Source organism: Tamandua tetradactyla, chromosome 3 (genome assembly GCF_023851605.1).
Source record: "Tamandua tetradactyla isolate mTamTet1 chromosome 3, mTamTet1.pri, whole genome shotgun sequence".
Lineage (NCBI taxonomy): Eukaryota > Metazoa > Chordata > Mammalia > Pilosa > Myrmecophagidae > Tamandua > Tamandua tetradactyla.
This window is the reverse complement of record NC_135329.1, coordinates 144979233-145006088: the sequence shown is the minus strand read 5'-3', so window position 1 is coordinate 145006088 and position 26856 is coordinate 144979233. Positions and strand designations below refer to the sequence as shown.

The following is a 26856-nucleotide window of genomic DNA, read 5'->3' as shown; positions in this document are numbered from 1 at the left end:
TTCAGCTGATTTTTATTTCACACTTTAGTATGCATCAGAAATCATCGTGGAGAATTTAGCAGAGATTCAGATTTCTGGATTTTACATACAGATATTATGGTCCCATCAGGCTAGGATCTGTTTGAGCATTTGCATTTTTTAAGGTTTTTTTTTATTGTTAAATATAACATATATACATAGAAAAGAAATAAAAAGCAATGATTTTCAAAGTACACTTCAACAAGTAGATACAGAACAGATTTCAGAGTTTGTTATGGGTTATCATTCCACTATTTCAGATTTTCCCTTCTAGCTGCTCCAAAACACTGGAGACTAGAAGAAATACATATTTTTTTCTTTTTTCTTTTTGTGAAATAACATATTGACAAAAAAGCAAGAAATTTAAAAGCACATCGTAACAATTAGTTGTAGACAGGTTTCAGAGTTCGGTATAGGTTACAATTCCACAATTTTAGGTTTTTATTTCTAGTTGCTCTAAGATACTGGAGACTAAAAGAAGTATCAATATAATGATTCAGCAACCAAACTCTTTTGTTAAATCCTACCTTCTCTGTTATAACACCACCATCACCTCTGATCTTTTTCACACTCTTTAGGGAGTATGTGGGCTATGCCCACTCTAATTTCTTCATGTTGGAAGGGGCTGTCAAGAATATGGGATGGGGGGATGGAACTAGCTGATGTTCTGGAGAGGCTGGCACCTCTGCATTTCAGGACTTATCCGGTCCAGGGACCCATCTGGAGGTTGTAGGTTTCTGGAATCTTAACCGAGATAGGGGCTTTTAACGATTAATGGAATGATTCAAGTAATACCAATTTATATTATTTATCTAATCATTCATTCAAAATATATTATTGCTTTCCTACATATACAAGGTATGCAAAGGATGTAAAAGAGGATTCTTGACCTTCAGTGATGATTTAATAGGAAAGTCAGACTTGTATTCTTTGATACCCATTATATTCCAGAAGACTGTACTGAAAAGGGACCAGTAAAAAAAATTGATAATAATTTAACTTAATTTTTAAAAGGGAAAAAACAATTACCACAGTGCATGCTACTTTAGTCTACAGAAAGAAATTCTCTAGATAAACTAAATCACATGTATCCATTAAAACACATTACTTTCATAGAGATAAAGCATGGCTAATCAAGAATTATAAATACAATTAGGAACAAAATCATTTAAATTAAATATAAAAATGATTAATATTTTAAAATGAAAGGCATTGTAATGGCAGTGAACAAATAGGAGATTTACAAAGTCCTCATCTCAGGAAAGGGATCATCGAGAAGAACGTCAGAAATTCATGAAAACAAAGAAACTACAGTCAGAAAGGGAACTCCCTTTTGGGAGTACACATACTATAAAGCAATCTTAGTTGCTGTAAATTTTTCATAGGATAAGAGTTGGGATTTCATTAAAACCATACCTGTGTGAGAAATGGGTTTTGAAGGTGGTATAACTATTGGCATGGGGCCAACATGGAATCTAGAGAAAGGAAATTATCATTGATTGGCTGAGACATTTATCAAGGTTTATTTCACAATGTTTTTTCTTTTAGTAGGAAGGGGTTGAGGGGGCCATCACAGTGTAAGGAAAGACTTCTCAACATATACTGCAAGCCTACTGTGTGTAGAGGTTCCGGGTTCATCAAGCAATGTTCTGCTCATTATTTAATTTCCCAAGCAGGAAAAAAATACACTAATTAGGCAATACAACCATTCATGTACATGGCAATTCTACTTCTCATAAATAAATAATCAGTCGACTTTTTGTAAAATAGAGTTAACATGAAGTTTGGAAATTACACAGTCCTCTATTTTTCAGAGTCAGAACAACTTTATTGTGAGTAAAACGATGTTTCAAACATATTTATCAATCTCGGAGTGTTTCCTTTGATATATCTTGGTATATACTTCAGGGTACCTAAATTCTGTGACCATTTAAAGTTTTTGTGTCAATAAAGAATAAACAGAAAAATATTCTGAATCCTTGGACGACTATTTTATAACTTAGCATGACCCAGGATTTCCGCTAGTGTTCATGATCACATTTACGATATTGCCAAGGAATACTTTAGAGAGGGATTCACCTTTTCAAGTATTGGTAAGAATGTCTAATAGCTCTTGGGTAGACAGGTATTAATGATAAAATACTAACCACTATCCTGTGTCCCACAGTTGTGCTTATATTTTAATTTTTTTATAGTTATGAAGAAAAACTATTCTTTTCCAATATAAGTTGCAAGTAAAAGATATTTTCATGGAATAAGACTTTAGGTTCTTTTTTAACAAACCAAGAATTGGATTTAGTACCCTGAAAACAACATAAAATTAGAGGCTCTCCTGGTTTTATGGAAATGGGCTAATCAATAAGAAACAAAGATTAAAAATAAGTAAATGATGTGTTTGCAACAAATGAAGGTCAAACAATATCATGGAATCAGCAATTCAGACTAACTCCAATTAACAAGTGGGAGGAAAACCAAATTATCACGTGGCATATGGTGTTATAGGCATGGCACTATCAAAAAAACCTCTGTTGTAGTGGTATCTGTTCTAGTTTGCTAGCTGCCTGAATGCAATATACCAGAAATGCAATGGCTTTTAAAAAGGGGAATTTAATAAGTTGCTAGTTAAGGCAGAGAAAATGTCCCAATTAAAACAAGTCTATAAAAATGTCCATTCTAAGGCATCCCAGGAAAGATACCTTGGTTCAAGAAGGCCAATGAAGTTCAGGGTTTCTCTCAAGTGAGAAGACCCATGGCAAACACAGTCAGGGCTTCTCTCTCATCTGGAAAGGCATATGGTGAAAGCTAGTTTTCTCTCCTGGCTTCCTGTTTCGTGAAGCTCCCTAGGAGGCATTTTTCTTCTTCATCATGGGGAACACAGTCAGGGCTCCTCTCATCTGGAAGGGCACATGGTGAACATGGGGTCATCTGCTAGCTTTCTCTCCTGGCTTCCTGTTTCGTGAAGCTCCCTAGGAGGCATTTTTCTTCTTCATCATGGGGAACACAGTCAGGGTCTCTCTCATCTGGAAGGGCACATGGTGAACATGGCGTCATCTGCTAGCTTCTTCTCCTGGCTTCCTGTTTCATGAAGCTCCCCGGAAGGTATTTTCCTTCTTTATCTCCAAAGGTCACTGGCTGGTGGACTCTGCTTCTCGTGGCTATGTGGTTCTGCTCTCTCAGACTCTCTCAGCTTTCTCTCTTGCTGCTCTCTAAGATTTGAGTAAACTAATCAAGACCCACCTGGAATGGGTGGAGACACCTCTCCACCTAATCCAATTTACCACTTTGGATTGAGTCACATCTCCAGGGAGATGATCTAATTACAGTTTCAAACATACAGCACTGAATAGGGATGAGAAGAAACAGCTGCCTTTACAAAATGGGATTAGGATTAAAACACAGCTTTTCTAGGGTACATACATCCTTTCAAACTGGCACAGTACCTGATTACAAGTGTATACATTCTGTGAACTTTGGCTTTATAAATGCACCTGTTTGCAGCATCAAGTTAACTAACAGATACTGTTGTATTAAGTACGCAGTAAACAAGTTTTCATTAAATTGTTGTTTTCCCAGTGCATTCTAGAGATATATTTTGGGATGCTCTAGCAAATGTAGTGCCCATAAAAACAATGGGTTATTTGTCTAAAAATGAGTTCATTGTTTAAAAAAAAAAAAGATGGAAGTTAAAATAATGGTCCATCATGCCTCCAAAATGTAAATATATATTTTTACTTTATAAAAACCAGCATGAGCCATTTAGTTTCAGCAAATATAATTTGACAAAAACTTATAAGAACTATAAGCATATGGAGTTGATAATTAATTTTATGTTTGTGCATGTTTAAAGTAACTGAAATACTAAGTTCATTGAAAATGTGAAATCTAGAAGAATTAATTTTGGGGACCCACACATTGTTCCCAGTCTGCACAATGGAATTCTAGACCTTTCTAGAGATTATCAGAATCTATATATTTGCTAAATATCCTAAAGTTACACAGCCCACAGGGACCAAAGACTGCTTAGAGCACAGAATGGTATGGTAAAAGTGGTGTAAATAATCTTGGAGTAAAGAAGTCATTTTTCAGATTAGGACTTGAAGATCTAAGGTAATACTGGGACAGACTAGAACAACTTTAATTCAGACTGTAAGATTCTCTTAAAATAAAGGGCCCCAACCTGATTTAGAAATGGCATTTCCTTTAAATTATTTTCAAAAGTTTTTAAAAGGTTTTGAATTATGAGTTTCTCCAGCTTTAGAATCATCCCGTTTTCCTCAATTCAAACTCTTTTTTTCAATCTAACCCTAAATTTAAATTTCTTTCTTTCATTTTGGAGAGCTGCTATGAACTTCTTAAGGATTCTATATCTTTCTTTTCTCATTAAACTTTGCTTTAGTGAGTCTCAAACTTCTGTGGCAGAGTTTGGCTTGTTGCTTCCATTTAAAAAATACTGATATTAAAAACTAATAAATTTAAACTGCCACACAAAAACAAATGGCCCACAAAACATTCCTTTCCTTCTGAAGTTTTTCGATGCATTGTTATCATTAACCAGTCTTTTACTATTAAATTTAAATGGCCAATTGAGACAAACAGTTCTGAGACCATTGTTCCACAACTAAGTAAGACAGTGGAGGCAGGTATTAGGTAATATTCATTTAGCCTTCTGAACTTTCTCGGCGGACCTAGTGACCTTGTCAGCTCCAGCAACCTTCTTGTCCACTGCCTTTTTTGTTTCACACCCAGTGTGTAAGTCAGAAGGCCGTGCTCGAATGGCTTTCTGTTCAGTCTTGGAGATATCAGCTTCAAGTTCACCGCCACCAGCAGCAACAATCAGGACAGCACAGCCAGCCTGAGATGTGCCTGCAATCACTTTTTTAAAATAAAGTCTCTGTGTCCTGGGACATCAACAATGGTCATATACTACTTGCGGGTCTCATATTTCCATAGGGAGGTATCGATGGTGATATCACGCTCACATTCAGACTTCAGTTCATACAAGACTCAGGCACACTTGAAGGGACTCCTTTCCATCTCAGCAGTCTCCTCGATTTTTCGATGGCTCTTTTGTTGATTCCACTACGTTTGTAAAGTGGTGGACCTGCCTGAATCTACCTGTCCAGTAATGACAATGTTGGTATGAGTCTCTTCCTTTCTCATTTTGGCTTAAATACAGCGATGGTTTTCATGACACCTGTGTTCTGGCGGCAAACCCAATGTGAAAAAGCAGGATGCTATATTTTTAAGATTTGTTCACATTTACATTTTTATATTCCATAGATAGTTGAAATGTATTTATGTGATAAAACTACTAAAAATAAAATCAAGTTCACATCCTCTTGTGAAAGAAAGTAAAGATATTGACAATAGGCTATTTGGTCATTATAGAATGAAAGCAAGTTTTTTTTAAGGCCTGCATCAACAGCCCACCATGCTCCATTTGCATCTGATATTCAGTACAGGCTTCTCCCCCTGGTTGTCAACAGCTATTTTCCTCTCTCTAGTAAGAGGGTTGTGTCTCACAGGTCATTCTTCTGCCTGTGATGGGTACTGATGACAAAGAGAACAGGTATAAAAATATCCAAGGTACACTCTACTGCCTGTGAATGCAACTGCTTCTCCTTGCCACCTCAAGTGGGTGGTTATCAAACACACTACTCCACAGGCTCTGATCACTGAGGTTCTAACCAATTGTAAGAGGCTATGATTCCATCAGAGTATGACAGTAAAGAAAGGAAAGGGGCCCATTGAAACATTCCTCACTATACTGCATCCAAGATTAAGGCTCTCTCTAAAGACAGCTTTGTTTACAAAACACCAGGATGGTCCAGGATCAATGTATTCCTCCAGAGTTCAAAAAGATATGAGGTAATCCCTATTTTTTTTTAATTTTCAAGGTTTTTCTAAATGAAATTTTATTGAGATATATTAACATACCATAAAATCTATCCAAAGTGTACAACCAATGGTCCCTTGATTGTTTTTTTTTTACATGGGCAGGCTCTGAGAATTGAACCTGGGTCTCCAGCTCAGCAGGTGAGAATTCTTGCCACTGAGCCACTGTTACACCGCCTGGTCCCTCAATTGTTAAAGATAAAAATTATTTTATATATATATATGAGACTCAGGGAGAAAATTAAACAAAATATTAATTGTGGTCAGTTATTTCTAGGTGAGAGTCATAAGTGATTTTTAATTTCTTTATATTTCCCAAATTCTTTACAATAAGCTTATATAACTTTTATAATCACAAAGAACAATAAACATGTGTTATATGTAATATACAATATTAGAACATATAAATATAAAATTAAATTACTTCTTTATTCACATGGAAATTCTGATTCCCCCTAGGATTGGGTCAGGAAAAAGTGTAACTCTTTCCTTATCTTCCCAGGACTATCTCAGCTAGTTTAATTTACCTCTGAACTGTGGTTTTTTCCTGATACAGCTTTGAAAATAAGTGGTGTTCACTTAGGTTACTCCTGAGGAAAACCATAAGTTCTGAAAGGCTATGGGACCAAAAACACAGGCACTGGAAACCTAGTTCATTCTACACTGATTTCAAACTACTCAGTAGCTGGTTCAGCCTTTCATTAAATCATGTTCCTCTCCCTTCTCACATTTGCTCCTATGGCTTGCTTCCCTTTAGGAAATGACCTTTTCTACTTTGCTCATTTTGTAAAATGTCTAGTATAGTACTACATGAAAGGAGAAAGGTCAGATACCTTACATACAGGAAGGACTCAATAACATTTGCAGGATGAATGAACAAATAGTATTTTATAATAATGATAGTATGTTTGAATAATTATTATAGTGTCTATTTTAGTAAATGTTTACTCTGAACAATACAGTGAGAGGAGTAAAAGTCCTGAGACTGAGAATGTGCTTTAGTATTCATTCTGTTCTTTACATGCATTTGTATTATTAAGGCTATATTCTGTAAGAACAAGAGTTGGTCAATTATATAAACACAGTAGATGCCACAGTTGGAATTATATTCACCCCAGCTCACTGTTGATTTTAAACTTTCCAAATGAGGATTTGGACAGTTATACTTTGCTGATTGTTGATCCTGTAGTCCAAGGCTGTCAAATGAGTACAACTTCTTGGGAGCCCTTTCCTGCTCTGCTATTCTCTAAGCATGCCCTGGCCTTCGCACTGTAATTTCTCAGGTTGCACTGTACTTTTTTTTGAGTAAGAAGGTAGAGGTTTGCTTAGTCTTAAGCCTTCCCTTTCCAAATGTCAACCTAGTGCATTTTACCATTTATTTCCAAAATCACCTCTGCAGGCCAACTACCCTTAGCTAAGTCTGCATTTTCCATATACACTGTTCTACCTTAACACTGTGGCAGACTCTCTTCTCCAGAACATCAGAAACGGAGCGAGCCCTGTCTTCCCCAGCACACCATTCACTGTCACTTCCCCACTACTACTAGCTCCAGTATCATAATGTCCATAGCAACTGAACCAGGCCTCTTAGGGGTTCTAAAGAAAAAGCCACTGGTTTTTTCAGTACAATAAAAAACATACCTCTTATCTTTATCACCACTGGGCAGTAACCATTAAAACAGCAGTAGAATATAAGGGATAAGGGAAAATTACTGATTTAAAAACTCATAAAATCATATTTTAATCATCTTTAAGGTAAAAATACCTAGCTTTTTCAGGTAAGACATAGGTAGAAGTTCCTCTCCCTTCTAATAGTTTCAGGCTCTGACTATAAAGATAACTAAGAATTCTATATCTCAATTATCAAAAGATTTATATGCATCAGATCTCAAAATCCAGGGTCTTGACCAGGTCAACAACAAGAAAATGCTACTCAATTGCATTGTATTTTTAACCCAAGAATGTCATGATAAGGAAATTTTCCTAAAATAAAAAGAAAAACTTGACTTTTACTTGAATGGCAAGATAGAAAACCTGCCCCTCTGCTCCTAAAAATACTGTGCTATAAAAACAACTTTAAAAGCAGGCTAGGATGATTTTCAATCCATATTTAATTACCAGAGTATCAGAAGCTGGTCATGCTCTTTGAGTCACATGGGGCTTAATGAGACCCATTCCATAACACTGTCACATAAGAAGCAACAAACATCACGATTCTATAGGTTTGTTTTCAAAAGATGCCTGTTAGGGCGGGCCGCGGTGGCTCAGCGGGCAAAGTGCTTGCCTGCTATGCCGGAGGACCTCGGTTCGATTCCCGGCCCCAGCCCATGTAACAAAAACGGAGAAACAGAATACAATAAAACAAGAAAATGTTTAAAAATGTTTCCCTTTCTTCCTTCCTTCCTTCCTTCTCTCTGTCTTTCCTTTAAAAAAAAAAAAAAAAAAAAAAAAAAGATGCCTGTTAGGCATTTAGGTAAATAAAAGGAGGATAAATGAACAGAATTCAGATTCCATAATATAAGACATTCTATATTTCTAGTGTTATTTGATGTCATGAAGGCTATTCTTTGGACAGAAAATGGTTATTAGAGCTAAGAAGGAAAAAATAAGCTCACTCTTCTTGAACAAATGAGATGGAGTCACGTGGGATTTTTACTCTAAGTGTCATCAGTGCCGGGAAGTCCCCTACTGCTCAGTGACTTTCCTGGTACATTGCAGCAGACTCTCCATGTGGCAATCACTTGGAGGAGAACCTGGGCTCCCTTCCCAGGGATCACGCTGCTCTCTAGTTAAGTACATACATATCCAACTAAGGGCAGGCTATCTTGGCAGGTGAGGAGGGTGGCTAAAACTGAATGAAACAAATAACAATTTAAGACTAGAGACTTAAAAGATATTTCTAAATCACAGAAAAGGTTAAGAGATTTTTACATTCCCATGCTCAAAACAGAGTGGCACCGTGATAACACAAAAAAGTGAAATATAGTATAAATAACCTGTATTTAGTTTGAGTGACAAAAGTACATACAAGCATCTACTCTCTACCAAACAACTTATGTAACTTGGTCAGTGATGACTTTCTGTACTAAAATTACATAGAAAGTTTTCCCCTGTAAAGCTCTTGAATGAGGCTCTAAGTGTGAAGTAATGAAGGATTAATCTCTTCAAAAATTGAATAGTAATATAATGTAATCAAACACTAAATGAAGAGAGTAGAAATTTAAATCCTAATTCCAAACAGTACGGCCGTAAAACTACGTGGTAACTCTGGATCTTGTTCTCTTCCCAGAAAACAATTTGGTGTACAAAATTATCTTCTAGATTCCTTCATGGTTTAGATTTTTATCAATTTCTGTAAAAATAATAATACCAATAAGTATTATTGTTAATAGTACCTTTGATAAATTGAACTGAGGTGATTAACAATGGTGTAATAGGACATCCTCTTGAGTCAAACAAGCCTGAGGATGAGTATTGGCTCAGCCACTTCTAAGCTAGGTTAGCTTCGGGTAACTTTCTTCACATCTCTGGGTCTCAGTCTTCTCCTTTATAAAATGGGGACAGTAATCATATCTCCGTACTGAGGTGTTCAACCAATACTAATTCCTTTCTCTGACATCTTCTCCCTTCTCTTCCCTTTATAATCAATTTTATCATCCAGAATCGAGTCAAGCTTATGAGCAAATATGGGTCATTTTCAGCACTGGATTCCACTTATACATTTTACTTATATTAATTAATTTCATGTATGCATTATATTTGACTTTCCTTGTTTACCTATGAATTTATCTAAATACTGAACTTTATGATTTGCAAAGCACTTATCTTATTTGACCCTCACAAATAAGTTAGCTATCATAACTTATTTAAGAGCTGAAAATACTGGTGTTAATCTTGACCTGAAGCTCTCCAAGGAAATGTCAGTACTAAAATTTGAATCCAGGTCTCCTATCTCTACCTCTCTATAGCTTTTCTTCCCTTCTCTCACTTTAAAAAAAAACAAGACATTCAATCAAATGATGAGTCATTTCAGCTAAGCACTTTTCATTAAAAAGCTGCCCTTGCTTAAAGAAATTCCAATTAGCAGACTCCTGTATAATAATAGCTAACATTTATTGAGTGTCTGCTATGTGTTAGGCCAAGCATTTCATATAGATTAAATCCTCATATCAAACCATGAGCTATGGCCTACCATTATCATCCTTTCACGGGGGGGGGGGGAGTAACCTAAGAACAGAAAAATCTAAAAACTTGCCTAAGATCACACAATAAATGGCAGAGCCAGGTTTTTAACACAGGCAGTTTGATCTGACACCCTGTTTACAATCAATAAACCATACTGCTTTATTTTATAAACCTAGCTGGGATATGGAATGGGATGTAAGTTCATAGAACATCCCCAAATTACAACAGGCCTAGAAAATTCCAAAGCTCTCTTTAGTTACAAAAGAATGAGAAACTACTCCTTGTCAGCATTCTCCTAGGGTCTCAGTTGTTGGCCCCACTACAAGGCTTCCATGCTTTCCTGATACTCAGTTATACCCGATCAAGTCAGAAACAGAGATCTACCTCTCCATCAGCACTAGGTCACTGGGCCAGCAGCAACAACCAGATTTATAGTTAATAAAATCAGTTAATTGCACAGCATGAGGCATCCTCTCTCTATGCAAAAATTACATAGTTAGGAATTTAGAGCAATTCTCACAATCTGATTAGCTGAACATCCCTAAGTGATTTATAATATTACTCCACAGTGCAACAGAGTTTGATTATTTACATCCCATAAGGGAAATGTTTGCCACATTTATTATGGAAATCTACATATTTAGAAGAATTTAGGCAAATTTAATTTTTAAATTGTCTGTAAAGTCCTTTAACATCTTGCAGACTCCAATTAAACAGTACCTTAAATACCTGGATTCTTCCGTTAAAGTAATGATTTCTGGTTCTGTCAGAATACTTAAACAATAACTAATGACAAAGGAATGTGTGTGACATCTGTCAGACTTTTTTCTTTTCATTGCCCCCCCCCCCCAAAAAGATAACAATCCCTAATAAATACATAGCAAAGATAATCTGAAATCACAGAATCTTAAGAATTGAAGAGATTTGAAGTCTTCTGGTCTTTTCCTTCTTTGTCCCCAACTACAACACCACCTTAGGTAACTTCACTCTTACCCAGCAAAAGTTATTTTCTTCCTTAAAAACTTCATGAAGAGACAGTTTCCACGTAAGCAAACCCTCCGATAATTAACACCCATCATCACCAACCACCATAATCTTTCTTTTTGCTGATCTTGATGCTGAAGCCTAAGTTTTACTTGTCTTCAGTGAAGATAGTATACAGATGACATCTGAAGGCTAATTTTTATGTTAGTTTCAGGTTTTCCAAAGCCTAAAAATTCCAATTCTTATTATTTTTCTTCAAATGTCTTATTTTTCATGATTTTTTAATTTTACGTCAATTACTCTGAAGACATATTCAAATAATTGTTATTAGGTAGAAACACTAGACTGAATGCATTCACTCCTCACCCATTGGGGTATGGTTGAATTTGGTCACTGTGATTGTGAGGGTAAATTTTCTGTGTCAAAAGTGAATGTTCCTTGTGTTATATTTATTGATGAATTAGATTCTGTTGATGGGAAAAAAAACTGAATCTCCAATGCATCCATATTCAAAGCAGGCTATAAATCAACTTCTTGTTGAAATGGATGGCTTTAAATCCAGTAAGGGAGTTATCATTATAGGAGACACAAATTTCCCAGAGGCATTAGATAATGCCTTAATATGTCCTGGTCATTTTGATATGCAAGTTATAGTTCCAAGGCCAGATGTGAAAGGTAGAACAAAAATTCTGAAATCATACCTCAAGAAAATAAAGTATGATCAGTCTGTTGACCCGGAAATCATAACTCAGGGTACTGTTGGCTTTTCTGGAGCAAAGGTGGAGAATCTCGTGAACCAAGCTGCATTAAAGGCAGCTGTTGATGGAAAAGAAATGGTTACCTTGAAGGAACTTGAGTCTTCCAAAAGTAAAATCCTAATAGGGCCTGAATGTAGAAGCATGGAAATTGGTAACAAAAACAAATCCATTACAGCATATCATGAGTCTGGACATGCTATTATTACAAATACATGTTTCACTAAAGATGCAATGCCTATCAACAAAGCTACAGTCATGCCATGGGGGCCAATATTTGGACATGTGTCCCCGTTGCCTGAGAATGACAGGTGGAATGAAACTACAATCCAGCTACTTGCAGAAACGGATATTAGTATGGGAGGAGGAGAAGCAGAGGCACTTATATTGGAAACTGACCATATTATGACAGGCACTTCCAGTGATTTTGATAACGCAACTAAAACTTCAAAGTGGATGGTTTGGAATGAGTGAAAAGCTTGGCATTATGACCTACAATGACAGACAGAAACTGAGTCCTGAAACTCAATTTGCTAATGAACAAGAAATAAGAATCCTTCTAAGGGACTCATATGAAAGAGCAAAACAGATCTTGAAGACATGCAAAAGAGCATAAAAATAGAAGCTCTATCAACCTATGAGACTTTGGATGCCAAAGAGATTAAAACTGTTCTGGAGCAGAAGAAACTGGAAGAGAGATTATAACTCTCTTGATATAAATGCATGGCTGGTTTTATTGTGAGAATGTAAGTAGCACTGTAGGAGTCTTCCTATGCTGTGCTCCCCCTACCCTCCTTCTTGACTTGGCATAATTCAAAGGTTTGAAACACTTTGTCAGTCTCTTGTAACATTCATCTCATTTTGGTTATTCTCATTATAACATCTAGGGCAAATCAGCAACAGATAGCAAATATGTTAAAGAAAATAAAGTACTATCAGGATTGAAAACAAACAAAAATTTCAAATGTCAACTTGGCTAAGTTATAATGGTAGTCAAGCACTGGCTTAAGTGTTACTATAAGGGTATTTCATAGATGAATTAGCATTTATAGTCAATTGAGTGCATCAACAATCAACAAAGGAGACTGTCCTCAGCAATGAGGGGAGTCTCCTCACCCAACCAGTTGGAGGTCTTAGTTCCGGAATTGAGGATTTCAGAAGTCAGAAAGAAGAATTCCTGCCTCTACTTCAGTCATTTAGATTCTCCTGGGGAATTCAATCTGCAGCCTACCCTACAAAATTCAGATTTGCCAATCTCCACAATCTCTTCAGTCAACTCCTATAGTAAACCTCTAAGATTTACATATATATCCTGTCAGTTCTTTTTTTTGGTGAAGAAAGTCCAGTGGCTCTCCTCAAAGCCATCTTTATATTCCTTCCATGTAAAAGATAAATTTGATATCCTTCTTTAATTCAAGCATACAGTTATAATTTATACAATGGTCTTGGTAAAGGAATATTTGTGATTTCCTAGAATACCAGATGCTTTTATTCCATTGATGCAGATTACTGTAACAACCTATCGTGTTATATTCTTTTAAGGTGGTCGCTAGAAAGCTTAAGACCCAATTTTGTTGTCTACATCTAGCACGTATAGAACCTCACGGGGGGTACTTTTATCATACTGACTTCATTCATACTTTCATTTTGCTTTCCCCTTTCCCTTGTTTTCCTATTTATTTATTTTTTAATAAAATCTGTATGCTTTATTATACATTGATTACATACTAATAAAAAAAAGGAAAACCAAACCAAACAAAATCAACAAAATTAAAATTTCATTTAACATGACTACTGATATTATTTACTGAACCTAAATTACTGTTCTGTATGTAAATATAACACTGATTGCTGTGGCAGGCAGTTTTGTTTTGTTGTTTTGTTTAATTTGGCATGCCCACATTTTGGGGAGCCATATAATGGATTGAGTATGTCCTCCCCTTTTCTCTGTGCAACTACAAAGAATTCTCTTTGCACTGTGGGCACAAAATGATGTCACTGGGCTTCTTACCAGTGGGAACACTCCTTTCCCAGGTCCCACTGTTCTTATCTAATATCTTGAACACCCTTTTTATTTTTAACTTGCCTTTTATCTCATAGTATTGTTTCTATCTTTATGAGATGCATTCATTCATTTTGACAAGGCCTTACAATAAAATAATACTTTGTAGTGTTTCTCAAATTGGACTCTTTAAAACTTTATGGTCCACAGATAGATTCTTGGTGGTCTATCAAGTCAAAACTCAAAGAAATATTGGTCTAATGAAAGGGCTACCTCAGTGTGTTAGTTAGATTCAGAGTTGTCAACTTGGCCAGGTGAGCATACCTAGTCTTGTTGCTGCGGACATAAGCCAACGGGTACATGCACCTCATCTGTTGCCAATTACATCTGCAGTCAGCTAGGAGGCGTGTCTGCTGCAATGAGTGACGTTTGACTTAATTGGCTGGTGCTTAAATGAGAGATTGCAACGTAGCACTGCTAAGCAGCTTGGCATTCCTCATCTCAGCACTTGCAGCTCAGCCCAGGCCTTTGTCGATGCAGAAAGAAGTCACCCCAGGGAAAGTTGTTGGATCCCAGGGGCCTGGAGAGAAGACCAGCAGAGACCATCTTGTGCCTTCCATGTAAGAAAGAACCTCAGTGGAAAGTTAGCTGCCTTTCCTCTGAAGAACCAACAAAATAAATCCCCTTTTATTAAAAGCCAATCCATCTCTGGTGTGTTGCATTCTGGCAGCTAGCAAACTGAAACACTCAGGATTACAAATCTATATGCACAAGTAGTATTTCCTTGGCTTTCTCTGCTCTGCAGTGTTTACTACCATTCTACGTTTGCAACTTATGACTATCCCTTGGACTCTTTTATTTTCCACTCACCTTAAACTTAAAAACCCCTTGTTTTAGTTTGTTAAAGCTGCCAGAATACAATATACCAGAAATGGAACAGCTTTTAAAAAGAGAATGTATTAAGTTGCAAGTTTACAGTTCTAAGGTTATGAACTAAGGCATCCAGGGAAAGATAACCTTAACTCAAGAAAGGGCTGATAATGTTTGCAGTTTCTCTCTCAGCTGAAAAGGCACACAGAGACTTCTGCTAGCTTTCTTTCCCAGTTTCTTCAAATGGCTTCCCCAGGGGCGTTTCCTTTTTGCATCTCCAAAGGTCTCTGGCTGTGTGGGCTCTAAAGCTTTTTCCAAAATGGTTCCCTCTTAAAGGACTCCAGTAAGCAACCCTACTTTGAATGGCTGAAAATACATCTCCATGGAAACCATCTAATCAAAATGCCCCACCCACAACTGGGTGGGTCACATTTCCATGGAAGTAACTTAATCAAAAAGATCACACCCAGCAATATTGAATTAGGATTAAAGAATACGGCTTTTTTGGGGTATACAATGGTTTTAAACTGGCACACTCCTCTCTGACTATATATTCCTATCCTTATTACTATTAAACCTGTTATTCAGTTATGAGGCCTCCCATTCCTCATTTCCCTTTATGTTTTCCTTTCTAAGAAACCAGGTTCTATTGTGTGGTAGTTTCAGTTGTCAACTTGTCCAGGTGAAGGCACCTAGTTCTGTTGCTGTGGCCATAAGCCAATGGTACGTGAACCTCATCTGTTGCTGATTTACATCTGCAGTTGGCTAGGAGGCGTGTCTGCTGCAATGAGTGACGTTTGACTTAATTGGCTGGTGCTTAAATGAGAGAGCACAACATAGCACAGCCCAAGCAGCTTGGCATACCTCATCTCAGCACTCGCAGCTCAGCCCAGGCCTTTGGAGATGCAGAAAGGAATCACCCTGGGGAAAGTTGTTGGAACCCAGAGGCCTGGAGAGAAGGCCAGAAGAGATCACCCTGTGCATTCCCACATAAGAAAGAACCTCAGATGAAAGTTGGCTGTCTTTCCTCTGAAGAACTAACAAAATAAATCCCCTTTTATTAAAAGCCAATTCATCTCTGTTGTGTTGCATTCCGGCAGCTAGCAAACTAGAACATATTGCTAGAAGCAGAGATCCAAAATAACATAAGTTTAAATAAGATTTTGTCTGAAAATATGAAGTCTGAGGGAAAATAGGACAACTTTAGAATTATATTTTGCTGGATCATCTTTAGCACTGGCCTCCCCTGAAACTCTAAGTCATTATATTCACAGACCAGGCAAATGAAGGTGAAAAGTACCTGCATCCAAGAGTTCTCTTGATTGTTCTTCTTTTCACAAGTTTTATTAGACATCTCATCCAATGAGTTCTGCTGATATTTCACCTGTGAGGGCTAGGGAATGTAATTTTAAGCTGGGCCCACCGAGACACCCAACAACAAAGGAATCCTAAGAAAGGAGGAGAAGAGTGTACATTGGACAGGCAACTAATAGTGAGCGCTATATATACTATGTCAGTGATCAAGATTCCACCTAAGCTCCCCAATACTGTCTACTCTTTGGTCAAATATTCTCAACACATTCTTGCCAAAACTCTAAAGTCTCAATCCCCATCTTATGAATTTATATGTCTGGGAAAAATCCGATAATTACTCTTCCATGTTCCTCAGTACTATTAGAGAAACTCGTAACAGAACTGTCCTGAGACAGTTAAGAGTTATATTTATGGTCTGCTGAAAACTGAAGGATGGTAGCAGTCATTTTGAGTATCTGCAGTCAGTTCCCTTTCCCATTCCTCATTCAACATTCACCCCCGAAATATTAATGAGTCCTTCTATGTGCCAGAAACTATTTTTTTGGTGCTAGGGATACAGCAGAGAACAAAATAGAAAAACACTTGCCCTCAGGAAGCTTATAATCTGAGAGGAAGACAATAATGATGTTGAGAGATAAACCAGAGGATTTTTGTGAGTCAGCTATAATTAACTTCTTTTCAAGTCCTTTAGCTACTCTTGTCTTTTTCATTCTCAGATTATTATGCAATTTACCTCGGCACTCCTACCCTGCTGCTTTTCTTTCTGGCTCAGAGCAAAAAAAGTGCTTTCCTTCTTGTAATCCTTACCCTGACACTTAGGCTCTTCTTAACCCCCTTCCTTTCCTTGGGAAGTCACACTCCATCAATCATACCTTTCCTGATAATTTCAATTTCTTTCTAGTTGTTTTCTCTAGGCCTAAAAAATTGCTTGTGTTTCCCTTCTCCAAGAAACAAACAGCTTTGCTTACTCTTCATTTCCTTCTCAAAACACTTCGCTAAACATCAAAACTTGTTGAAACAATATTTTACATTGAGTTCCATATCTTTACTTTCTATTCACCCCACTATATTTGGCTGGCTTTTTTATTCTATTACTAAAGCTTTTCTAAGTAATTCTGAATTCTGATCTAAACTTTTAAATATCCCATTTAAATTACATTCTGATTTTTTTAAATTATATATAACATGCCTCTCCTTAACATTCTGATATTATCACATCAGACATATCATACATAACATGCCTCTCCATAACAATCTGATATTAGGTGAGGATGAGCTGGGGGATAATGGAAAGCTTCAACTGGACCACGAAGGATGGATCAGATTACTAACTAGGGGAGGCTTGGCATTCCAAACAAAGGTAAAAACAAGAGAAATTATACAGAGGCAGCATGGACAGCATGTCTGAGAAACAGTAATAAGTGTGGTTGGAATGTGGAATAAATGTAGGAGAACAGAAATGGATAACACACAGCACTGTGGACAATTAACATATACTGGGTTGATTTTCATGTTGCATTTCAGTGGGAGCAACTCCTAAAAAAGTGAGAAAACTTACTAGGTTTCAAAAAGAACTTCCAGGATCAGGGAGACCCACAAAGTAAAAGAATTATTACTTTACTGCTGGTTGGAACTTAAAGGTAATCTCTGCTTCAACTGTCTTTCTAATTAAAAAAATTCTCTTGATACTTTAAGAAATAGGCATCTTACCTCTCACTGAATACTACCAATGACCAGTTAACATAAGGTAAACAGTGATGCATTGCTGGGAATTTGGAAATGATTGACCTAAAAGGATTAGAACAAAGATATGCTTATTTACCCTAAAGGAAAGAGCCTTCCAATCCAGGAGGATGTGAGACTAACTTAATAGATAAGTATCAGTATAAAATTGTGTGTGCATGTGCGTGTTATAGCTGTATGTTTAGTGGGAGGTAGGGATGATCGGCCATGGAGGCTTAGGAAAACAGAGATAAATGTTAGCTAATAGAAATTAATGAACAAATAAAACTTTAAAAAAGACATACTGAGCTGAACTTTGCATGAGCCAGAACTCTGAATTACTGGAAAACAGATTCAAAGAATGACAGCAACAGCACAGTGAACTCATGAAGGACAGAAGTGGGCCAAAGAAGTCTGGGCAGAAAGTGTCTAGTGAATTCAGCTTTATTAAGAAATAAGTCATTTTGTTGAACTACATCTGTATATTCAGGTAATAATATAGCTTGCAGAAGAATCTGAATTCTAAGACCAAAATACACCAAGATGATCAAAAGTTGTTAAGCCTGCTTCTGTAAACTTCTAAATAAATCACTTAAAGTCATCTTGCTATTTTAAAAATGAAGTTCCAAGCTGAACATTACTTCTCTTTTCTACTTACAGGGTAAGGAATCTGTCTTAGCATCACTTGCCTCACAATTACTGCATTTGTAAATCAAATCTGAATTTGATGGGGCACTTCTTAGTTTCTATTTTTTGCCCACTTTCAGATTTCTGAGTCAGAGGTCACAGAAGACCACATTACGTATAGTATTATTCTTTTCCAAAGTAACTGTCTGTGGCCCTTGGCTATCACTCATAATATCTTCTATATACGTTCCCTAGTAGAGGTTTCTGTTACATTGGTTTACTCAAACGACTCCCCCCTCCCCAAATGTGTACTACATTCTCCACTCAAATATGAAAAGACGACTGACTCAAAGTCAGTAGGAAAGATGTTTTGAAGTATTTTTCCAGTCATAAACATGGATTCACAATGGCTTTTTATTTATAAAATGAGGATACTACCTTCCAACCCTTAAAAGGATGCTGGGAGGAAGCGAGGTGATGGTGCTTATAGAAAAGCATTCTTACTTAAAGCACTACTGAAGAACAGGCACTGAAGTAGTTGCAAAGATGAGGGTTAAAGGCCTAATTTCCACCAACTCTCCGGAGTGCTAAAGAGCAAATTACTCAGCTTTTTTAAACATTAGAAATCTGTGGAATTGGGATAACAAAAACTTGTCTTGACTAGATCATGGTTTTTTTCAATGAACTTTTAATTTGGGAATGACTTTAGATTTATAGAAAATATACAAAAATAATAGAATTTCTATATACTCCCACAATTTCTCATATTGTGAACATCGAAGTTACTATGATGTGTTACTATTAACTAAACTCCTGACTTTATTTGGATTCCAACAGTTTTCCCATTAATATTCTCTTTGTGTTCTAGAATCCAAAACAAGGTACCACACTGCCTTTAGTTGTCATGTTTCCCCAGGTTTCATATCACTGGATTTTAATAATCAAATAAACATGAAAGCACTTTATTAAAAAAAAAAAGCACCATAAAAGAATATAATTTACTATTGCTGTGCCTTAAATGAGTTCATGTGTGTAAAAGCATCAAGGAAATTGCCTGATACATATTAAACTCCAAATATTGGCTATTATTATCATTTTCACCAAAACTACTTAAACCTATTCTACATTGTGATCAACTCTACATATTTTCAACTGTTGTTTGGTGTTCAGAATGCCTTTTTTTTTTTTTTTTTTTTTTTTTTTTTTTTTTTTTTTTTTAAAGGAAAGACAGAGAGAAGGAAGGAAGGATAGAAGGAAGGAAGGAAGGAAGAAAGGGAAACATTTTTAAACATTTTCTTGTTTTATTGTATTCTGTTTCTCCGTTTTTGTTACATGGGCTGGGACCGGGAATCGAACCGAGGTCCTCCGGCATAGCAGGCAAGCACTTTGCCCGCTGAGCCACCGCGGCCCGCCCCAGAATGCCTTTTATGATTACAGATTTTATTTCATCAGTTGGAAGTCAGCTTTGGAGAGCTAGGTTTAACTAAACTTTCATAAACACCTTCCTCTAACCAACTAAGTTAGCAAAATCAAAATTTCATATCTTAATACCCCTTGCAGGTAAGGGTGGTCCTATGACACAATGCTGGCAAATAAGATGGAAGAAATTATTATCCATAAACAAAAGAGTAAGTTGAACCCCTTCCTGACACCAAACACAAAGATTCATTCAAAATGATTCCTAACCATAAACACATAAGGCAAAACTAAAAATCTCCTAGAAGAAAATATAGGGGTATATCTTTGTGACTTTGGGTTATTCAAAGCCTTCTTAGATGTTATATCAAAAGCACAAGCGATAAAAGAAAAAGATATATAGAATTTATCAAAATTAAAAATATTTGTGCTTCAGTGAAAACTGTGGAGAAAGAGAAAAGATCACCTACAGAACAGGAGAAAATACTTGCAAGTCATATACCTGTATGGGACTTGTATCCAGAATATATAGACAATTCTTAAAACTCAATAGTAAAAGGAGAATTCAATTAAACAATGGGCAAAGGAAATGAACAGACGGTTCTCCAAAAAGATAAACACAGCCAGCAAGCTATTATTTCTCAACATCATTAGTCATCAGATAAATGTAACTCAAAATTATAATAAAATCTCTCTTCATACCCACTAGGATGGCTATCATAAAAAAGACAGAGAATAAAAAGTATTGGTGAAGCTGTGGAGAAAGCAGAACCCTCAAGCCCTTCTAGTGAGAATGTTGAATGGTGTAGCCACTTAAGAAAAACAGACAGTTCCTCAAAGGATTTAAACATCCTCAGCAATTCTACTCCTAGTTGGTAGCACAGAAAAAACTGAAATTCAAGAGAACTGAAAATATATGTATACGCAAAGCTTATACATAAATATTTATAGCAACATTATTCATAATAGTCAAAAAGTGGAAAACAACACATTAGCCTAAAAACTGATATGTGGATAAATAAAATGTAGTATATACATACAATGGAATATTATTTGGCAATAAAAAGGAATCATGTAGATATATGATATAAAATATATGAACCTTGAAAACATGTTTAATGAAAGAAGCCAGTCACAAAAACACATCTTGTATGATTCCATTTATATATGAAATGACCAGAATAGGCAAGTCTATAGAGAAAGGAGATTAACGTTTACCTTGAGCTGGGAGGGCTGAGGGGAAATGGGGAAAGATTTGGGGGAGAGGGGCATGTAACGAAAATATTCTAAAAGAAATTACAGCGATGACTGCACTACTCTGTGAATACACTAAAAACCACTGAATTCTACACTTAAGTATATAAATTCTATGTATGTGAATTACACTTCAATTTCCATTCAATAATACACAGACAACTACATACACACACACACACACGTGCACGCGAAGTTACTGATTGGTGCCTTTGGAGAAGCCTTTTACAAAGCAATGGACTTTGGGGGTACAAGAGTAGTTCAGTGGTAGAATTCTCACCTGCCATGCGGGAGACACAGGTTTGATACCTGGCCCATGTACTTCCCAAACAAACAAGTAAACAAACAAAAGAAAAACCAAATAAACAAAAATTCAGCAAGTGGTGCTGCAATAAGGGGATACTCACATGGATAAAGAATGAAATGTGACCCCTGCCATATAGCATACAAAAAAAACCAAAAAAACAAAAGACAATGGGCTTGACTGGCTTGTTTCCTTGCATTAAAAAAAATTACTTTTTTTTACTGAGATAAACTTCAACATAGTGAAATTCACAGATCTCAGAGAATAACATTATTAAATTCCCCTTTTTAAAAGCCATTCCATTTCTGGTATATTGCATTCAAGCAGTTAGCAAACTAGAACAGATTTTGGTACCAGAGGAGTGGGGTGCTGTTGCGGTTTGCAAATACAAAACATGTTGGAAGGGCTTTTTAAATGGATAAGGGGAAGATTTTGAAGGAGTTGTGAGGAGCTTGATAGAGAAGGCCTAGGATGCTTTGAAGAGATTGTTGGTAGAAATGTGGGCTCTAAAGATACCTCTAACCAGGCTCTACATAGAAATGAGGCATGTATTATTGCAGACTGGAAAGAAGGCAGTCTTTGTTTTAAAATGGCAGATAATCTGGCAAACCTGACTAGTGGCTTTGTCTGGAAGACAGATTTTAAAAGCCATGAACTTGGATATTTAGCAGAAGAAATCTCCAAATTAAACCTGGAAAGTGCAGCCTGGTTTCTTCTCACAGCTTAGAGTGAAATACGACAGGAAAGAGATAAGCTAAGAACTGAACTCTTGGGTACAAAGAAACCAGAAACTGAAGTTCTGGAAAATTCTGGGCTTCCAGGAAGGGAGACCCCAGAGAATGGTGCCCCACGTGAGGATCTGGCCAAATGTAGAACCAGTCAGCCATTTCAGAGAAAGCCAGGATCGGACATGGAGTTATCCAGGAAGAATTTGTGGAAACTCCTTATGTCTGATGGGCATGATCCAAGGCTATTGCACAGAAAGCCAAGAGTATTGCGGGATTTGTATAAGGAGAACCACTGCTGGTCAGGACTGAGAGTGACAGAGAAGGGACACACTGGAGGAAAAGTAACTTCAGAGGCAAAGCCATGGAGCCTGGGGTCTGGAGTCAAGAAATCTCAAGACAGGAGAGTGGACACACACAAGCACGTGGAGAGGGTGAGTTTGCCCAGAAGGCAGAGGGTGGGCCTTCCAACTCATTGCAGTGGAAAAGTTGGCCTGCCTCAGGCCTTGGAGAGGGTGAAGCAAGTCCTTGGGGTTTGGGGAGAGCCTGGCTGCCACCACATGGAGAGGTTGAGCGTGTGCCCTGGAGATGGCAGAGAGCCCGGGTGCAGCCCCCATGCTGGAGAGGGTACAGCCGAGAAAAAAGTGGTCTCCGCAGTGTCCCCCAAGGTTGCGTTCAGAGAAGGGTAAGCCTCTGTGTAGGCTTTTGGAAAGGTTGGGACTGCCGCTTTCTAAAGTCCTGAGGATAAATGACTCTCAAGCTTTGAACTCGAACGGAGTTTGCCCTGCAGGTTTTCGAGACCGTTTGGGTCCTGTGACCCCTGTGTTCCTTCCTCCCTTTTATTTTTTTAATTTTGGGAGGTGCATGGTCTGAGAATCAAACCTGGCAGGTGAGAATTCTGCCACTGAACTACCTTTGTACCACCTGGAATAGCTTTTATAAAGGGAATTTAATAAGTTACAAAGTTTACAGTTCTAAGCCTATGGAAATATCCAAACTAAAGCATCCAGGGAAAGATACCTTAATTGAAGAAAGGCTGATGCATCTGGAACAGCTCTGACAGCTGGGAAAGCATGCTGGTCCCCTGCTCCTGGGCTCCGTGCTCGCAGTCTCTGTTCCTGTGGGGATTCCTCACTTTGCTTCCCCGGGGCTGGCTTTCATCTCTTGGCTTCCCTTGCTCTCTTCAGGTTCTGGCTTGCTTAATATCTCATGGCGATGTCTGCTGGGCTCTAAGCATCTCCAAATATCTGTGTCTTCTGTTGTCCAAATGTCGGAATCTGTGTCAGCTCTGCTCTGAAGTTTCTGTAGGCTCTGAGGTTTCTGTCACTTCTGTTGCTTTGACTTTCTACAAAGTGTTTCCTCTTTTAAAGGATTCCAGTAAACTAATCAAGACCCACCTGGAATGGGTGGAGTCACATCTCCATCTAATTAAACGTCACACCTACAATTGAGTATGTCAAATCACTTTGGACATAATATAATCAAATTATTCCAACCTACAGTATTGAAGCAAGATTAAAAGAAATGTCTACTCCCACAAGATTGAATTAGGATTAAAACCATTGCTTTTCTGGGGTACATAATACTTTCAAACCAGCACACTCACCGAAACAATGTATGAGAATGTGCTGATCCACATTTTCACAATTTGGCCTTGCTTTTTAAATCCAGTCTAACAACCTCGGCCTTTTAATTCGGTACTTAATTCATTATATTCAATGTAATTATTTATATTGTCAGGTTTTAAGTCTACCATTTTGTAATTTGTTTTCCATGTGTTCCATCTATTTTTTTTGTTCCTCTGTTTCTCTTTCCTCTCTTTTCCTAATTCTCTTTTTCTTTTGATTAAATTTTTTTTAGTATTTCATTTTTATTCTTCCATTGCCTTTTTTTTTTGTCTCACGGGCACCAGGAATTGAACCTGGGTCTTTGGCACAGTAGGTGAGAACTCTGCCTGCTGAGCCACCGTGGCCAGCCCTCTTCCATTGCCTTTTTAGCTATAACTTTCTCATTTTTTATATCTTGTTCTAAGACTTCTATTTATATCTTTAACCCCATCTACTTATAATTAATTTTGTGCTACATGTAATATATAAGACATTTGGTTATCTCCCCTTTCTTTACTCTAATGTGCTAAATATTTTAATATACATACATTATAAAACCCATAATATATTTTTTCTTTAAACAGTTAGTTGTCATTTAAAGATATTAGTTGAGAAACTAATTAGTTGACAAACTGTTCACTATTTTTAAATCTATTTTCTGTGTTTTCAGATTTATCAAATCAAAAGTAGATTTGAATAATTCTATTAAACTTACTTCATATCCACTGGCCTATTCTTTTGCTTCCTCAATGTACTGTTAAGCCCCATTCAGTAAAATTATATTTCAGTTACTGTTGTTGTTTTCTAAGACACTGGAGTGGGAAAGGATCAGACATTGTATTTTTCAATTATAGAACTTTTGGTCTCTGTTTCTCTGATGAATTCCCCATTCTGCTTTCTTGTTTGCCCTTAACTCCTTAAACATATTAGTAAAGCTGCTCTGCTTTAAAGCCTTTACAGCTAATTACAACATCTGGGTTATCTTAGTGCATGTTTCTATTGACTGCCTCTTTCTTAACTATGGCCACGTTCTTCTGTTTATTCACATGTTTAGTAATTTTTTATTGTATACTGGGCAGGAATATAGTTTAGTATAATAAGGTAAGGATGAAATAAAGAACATTTACATAAAAAATATGAAAGCTATTAAAGGAATGAGGTAATTCTTCATATATTTACATGAAGAGAAAAATCAATATACTAAGTTAAAAACCCAAGTTGCAGGACAATTTATAGATAGTATGAATCATTTTTTAAAACCTATTTTTGGGAAAATTGTAGATTAGTATACAGTTATAAGAAATAACATCGGGGTGGGGGGGGCGCAAGCATAGTTCAGTGGTAGAATTCTCGCCTGCCAAGTGGGGGATCTGAGTTCAATTCCCGGCCAGTACACCGCCCCCTCCCCCCCCCAAAAAAAATTCAACAAATGGTGCTGCAATACAAGGATAGCCACATGAAAAAGGAATGAAATATGACCCCCACCATACAGCATATTAAAAAAAAACAAAGAAAGAACACAGGGAGATCCCATATTCCCTTTACCCAGTTTTCCCAATGGTAACATCTTTCATAATTATAGTACAACATCACAAGCAGGAAATTAATATTGGTATAATCCATAAAACTTATTCAGATCTCACCAGTTTTATACACATTCTTTTGTGTATGTGTGTGCACATGAGTGTTCAGTTCTCTGTAATTTTATTGTATTGTAGATTCAGGTAATCAATACCACAGTCAAGATTCAGAGGGCTTCATCACAAGGATCCTTTTAGTAGAAAATAAAATCACAGAAAACTAAAAAGCTAAAATAAAAAGGAATTATTTACCTGTAACTATTAGGAGATGATTAGGCATTTAATACATATCTTTTTATGAGTTTTCTGATGTGTGTACTTTTTAATATTATTTTTTTAATCACATTATAGGATTACACTGATCTTTTTATGGTGAACCCGAAGTGGTGCTGTTAGACAGCATGTGTAACAGACTCAGAATAATCCAGAGAAGAACTTTCAGAGAGTCAGTTTTCCAAAGATGAAACGGAGTTTCACAGGAGGTCAGCAAGTTTCCCATCATTAGTAATCAGAATTCAAACAAAGGCTAAATGCCCATTTGTGGCAGGAATGTTTCAGAGAATTCAGGTATCAGAAATATGATCAATTAAGGTCTGTGCCAAAGCTAAAATTCTATTAAGGGCAAAGAGCACTGGATCTAGAACCAGAAAACCTATGAGTAAGCTCTGGTTCCTTCAGTATGATTTTGGGAATCATACTGAGCCTGTTTCATCACTTGTAAAGGAAATAAAATAAATAACAGTGCTTTGCAAATGGCAAAGCATTATGTTAACACTTTGTATTATCATTTGAGGATAATGAAAGGGATACTGGATTAAAACCTTAACAAGAAGGTATTTAAATTAGTCATTAAATAGGACTTGTGAACGATAAGGATCACTGAACCCATTCTTCAGGGAAGCTATAGAATTTTAACAGGAGATATATAATTTTCAGTATCTGGGAATAACCAGTATAGTTTTGATCTAGAAAAAGAAGCTGAATTCTAATTTATGGAGTACTAAGTCCCTAGCTGCTAGAAATACTAAATGAAGAAGAAAAACAAAATGATCTTTCTCTCCTAATGTTAAAGTATTATCAAATGCCTATCATTAAGGCATATTTCAATTTCTCTCTTAGAGAGTAACAAGCATAGTATAATTTTTAAAATAACAGATGCTTTAGGAATCTGGCAATGTGTGAGCGCTCCTAACCAGCAAACCAAAGACCTGGGCTCTAGATAACTGAATCTACCACCACCCATCTAAACCTTTCTGAACTTGAAATTACTGATTTTTTAGATGGGGGTTAGGGATATTGAACTAAAGCAGCTATTAAGATTTCAGTTTGAGTATTGTATTAGATTTCTAAGAAAGTAGACTTTTTCCTAATTACCTGCAACCTACTCATTAAGCAGAATACCTACCATAGTACCAATCCTCCATCATCTTATCGTTTTATGTTTTCTTTCTCATATTATAAAGCTGTAAGTATATATTATTACTACAACAACAATAAAAATACCCGAATCTTTTTTTTTTAAGCTTATATACAAATTTTATTATTTTATCCTGCATACTACTAGATCTTTTGTTCATGGGCTTCAAATTGGAAACCAC

General features: G+C 36.7%; 1 protein-coding gene and 1 pseudogene across 7 annotated transcripts in view; one reads left to right on the top strand and one right to left on the bottom strand.

Moving 5' to 3' along the window:
- The window catches only part of MAP3K20 (mitogen-activated protein kinase kinase kinase 20), a 230073-nt gene that overhangs the window by 107411 nt on the left and 95806 nt on the right, over positions 1-26856 (bottom strand). The window lies entirely within an intron of this gene.
- Positions 11459-12542, top strand: LOC143676807 (ATP-dependent zinc metalloprotease YME1L1 pseudogene; annotated as a pseudogene).